This window comes from Aythya ferina (assembly GCF_964211825.1).
Source record: "Aythya ferina genome assembly, chromosome: 5".
Classification (NCBI taxonomy): Eukaryota; Metazoa; Chordata; class Aves; order Anseriformes; family Anatidae; genus Aythya; species Aythya ferina.
Genome location: NC_140301.1, coordinates 56,642,203 through 56,645,890, shown reverse-complemented (window position 1 = coordinate 56,645,890; position 3,688 = coordinate 56,642,203).

Genomic DNA, 3,688 nt, shown 5'->3' with positions numbered 1-3,688 from the left:
TTACTGGTAGTGCCATTAGCATTTTCTGGTTCTGAAAACTGCAGCTGAAAACCCCAGGTTTGATTTGCAGGTTTGATTGTATCCTAATCTATGCTGAAGTGACTGCTTAATAGCAGTACAGTTTCTAAATATGATAGTAGTGGTTACAAATTAATCTGAGACTTTTCACCCATTACAATCCCAAGTTTTACAATTTGCATGTGCAGTCATGCATCTTTATTTTTTTTTCATCCTGTCTTTTCTCATCCTTTTCTCATCCTGTCTTGTCTATCTCTATATTCTACTTTATACAGGGAATGCAGACATAGCAAAACATTTAGAAATTGAGTTATCATGGAAGTGTACTTGTTTGTGTAATCACTTGTAGCTCAAGGTATTCTCCATTTCTGCATCTTCATGGTAGTCTTAAATATTCTAGAGACCTTCTGGAAGCCTGTGTTCCTCATATTATCTCTGAAGAGACTGTGGACATAAGTAGTAGGCCTGTATGTGGATCATGCAGCATTTCCCCAAAGTTTCCCTAAGTTTATGTGTCATTGTTGAAAAGACTCGAAGTTACCACATCAGACAACATATACGAGGACTGAAGAAGAGCATTGTGATCACGCCAGAAAAACTGAGACCAGAAGAATGTAATATATGTAATAAAGGACATCCCATTGTAACAGCAGTTCTCATCTGCCTGAAAGGCAGCCTTCACATAAAAAGTTTCTCAGGTAGTGTCCCTTAACTTAGGCACACAGAAAGAAATCCACCTTGACAGCACCACCTGTAGGAGTCTGTCATGATGGTGAAAGAATGAGGTCAATTAAAACTGAGCTCTGAGACAGCAATGACCACAGAGCAATACTCTCTATTATGTTATTAAAAGTTGAATGAAGTAGATGAGGAAAGAACAATAGAGAAAAGAAGCAGCAATAAAAACTTTCTCCAATAGGCTACGGTCAGCTTGGTGAAAGTGAAGGTTAGGAAAAAAGCAACCATGTTAACGAAGTATTTCCCGATGGTCTGACTGCAGGAATAGCTAAGGACAGAGCTTAAAAGAGTGCAAGGAGCACAGACACAAGTCTGCAAAACACTGACATCTTGTCAACAGGCTCCTGTGTTTCTGACCCCACCTATTTTTTGACTCTCAGGCTGTTTCCTTAACTATGGTAGGTTTCTTGGGATACTGCTGCTCATTTTTTAATGCTGGAAAATTGGGCTGTTCAGCTAAACATCTATGTGCAGTCCCAAGCCACACAAACCTAGAACTACAATTTGGCATGGAAAGGGAGCTATAAATACATTAAAAAGAAGGACATGTATGTCGCCGTTCCTTCTCCCCCACCCCAGTATCCTTCATTGTTGGGACATAAATACATGACAATTAGCTGGCTATTTTGCTGTTATATTTCCTAGAAACACAGAATCACAGAATGGTTTGGGTTGTAATGGACCTTAAAGATCACCAAGTTCCACCCCCCTGCCATGGGCAGGGACACCTCCCACCAGACCAGGCTGCCCAAAGCCCCATCCAGCCTGGCTGTGAGCACCTCTAGGGATGGGGCATCCACAGCTTCTCTGGGCAACCTGTGTCAGTGCCTCACCACCCTCTGGGTGAAGAATTTCCTCCTAACCTCTAGACTAAATTCCTCACTTTTAGTTTAAAACCACTCCCCCTTCTCCTATCACTACCTGCCCGTGTAAAAAAGTCACTCTGCATCTTTTTCATGTCTTCTATTTGAAGTATGACCTCTGATATCCCAAAGGCAAGGCAGCCAAAGTTAATCCTGAATGAGAAAACACAAAGGCCAAGGAGCCAGTGCTCCTGATGAAAGAGCCAGCAGGTGTTGAAAAATTTACAACTACCAAAAAATTAGGATCAAAAACAGATAATAGAAAAGCTTTGGGATGAAGCTGATGTCTAATGCATGAGTTCAGGTGACTTTGTTGTCTTGTCCAAACACATAAAGCTATGGAGCCTGCTAGGTACTGCATGGCTGTCATCTGCATGGCTGTCAGCAGTGCTATAGCCACAAGGCCTTGCACTGAGCCAGGTGTCCTCAGAAACTTGCTGGGACAGCAGGGCAGAAGCTCTACATGAAATCCTCTCAAATAAAGGCAGGTCAATTAGCTAAAGATGTACTTCATCACAGGTAGGGGAGAAGAGCTGGGTCTAGCAGACTACCATGCTCAAGACCCAAGCCAGGAATTTTGCCTAGGCCCACCCAAGTAGACCAGTACTGAGCAATATCTGAACTGTCTGTGGTCAAGGCTTAGTTGACCTCCAAACTAGAAAAATCCATCCAAGGCTAACACATAATAATTAATGAATTGTGAAGTGTAATAATGAGTTACACTTGGGAAAATCATTACCTTGAAGAAATCACGATCTGAATGAAAGAGACAAGCAATAGGTGAGTTGATAAGGACTATTACTATCCATGTCTCACACATGGAAAAGGAAAATACTGAGAGATGCAAGGCCAGGTTATAATTTACACCATATTTTACCTTTGTAGTAGAGTACAAATAACGTGTAGCTACCAAGAGGCCCCAAAAGACTTATTAAAAAAAAGGAAACTAAACCCAAGTGCATCTGAAATCCAGTTCATTGCCTTAATTGCAAAGCCCTCCTTTGTATGTGGAGGAAAACAAAACAAAAACAAAACAAAACAAAACAAAACAAAACAAAACAAAACAAAACAAAAAAAAAAAAAACAGGTGATGGCAGAAAATAAAATAGCACCCTTGAAGGCATCAATTTTTCCTTTATAAGTTGAATCTTATCCCAGAGGATTCTAGAGGATTCTTGTATTACCAAGATACAAGCTTCACAACCTGCCCAGAAACTTTGCCCCACTAAACAACTTACCATTACTGTCCGACTGGAGCTCAAAAGGGGAAGAAAAAGTTTTCTTCCTTTTCCTGCTAAACTTGCCTTGGAAAAAAAGTGAAAACGTAGCTTCGAGTGCCATCTAGAGGAGAGCATTGCTCTACAGAAAGTAGCTTCGTTGATGTTCATGAGCACATTAACTTCTCAAAAAGATTTTCAAGTTCTCCCACCATTCACGTGTGCTGCTTGTACTGGGAAAAATCCGTCCAGATGTTTTTCCTGCACACAATTATTAATACAGTGTATGGCCAGATGTATTTCTTGGTACAGGTTGAGAAACCTGTGAAGCTAATGAAAACCTGAACTGGGAAATTCTACTGTGCAAGAAATTTTAATTAGTGAATGGAAATCTCAAAATTTTAAGCAGACTCTAGAAAATAAATGGGAGAGGAGTGCATTGCAAGCAACTGTATCTCCTCAGTATGTTAACATGTATGTGAATATACAGCGTGATCAGTAGATATAACTACATGTCTTAAAAAATATGCCTTATTAATGACAAACAGTGGCTTGTAGTGATGGATTAAACAGTCCAAGGAATCTCAGCCCTAGTTCAGCTCCACCTCTCATCACAGCTTGGCCCCCATTTTGCTTACTACAGGAGGCCAATGCACAGATATCCAAGCACACCAGACACGCAGTCCAGGGCAGCTAAGCTGGAAGCTGATCCCAAGATTTAAATCCTGGGTATTTAACTCTAGTGATTAGCCTCAACATTTAAATACAGGTGCTTCCTTGTACCTCTAATGCCTAAATGCTTTCAAATATCTTCCCTTGCTGCTGTAGGTGATTACTTGCAGTACTCAAACG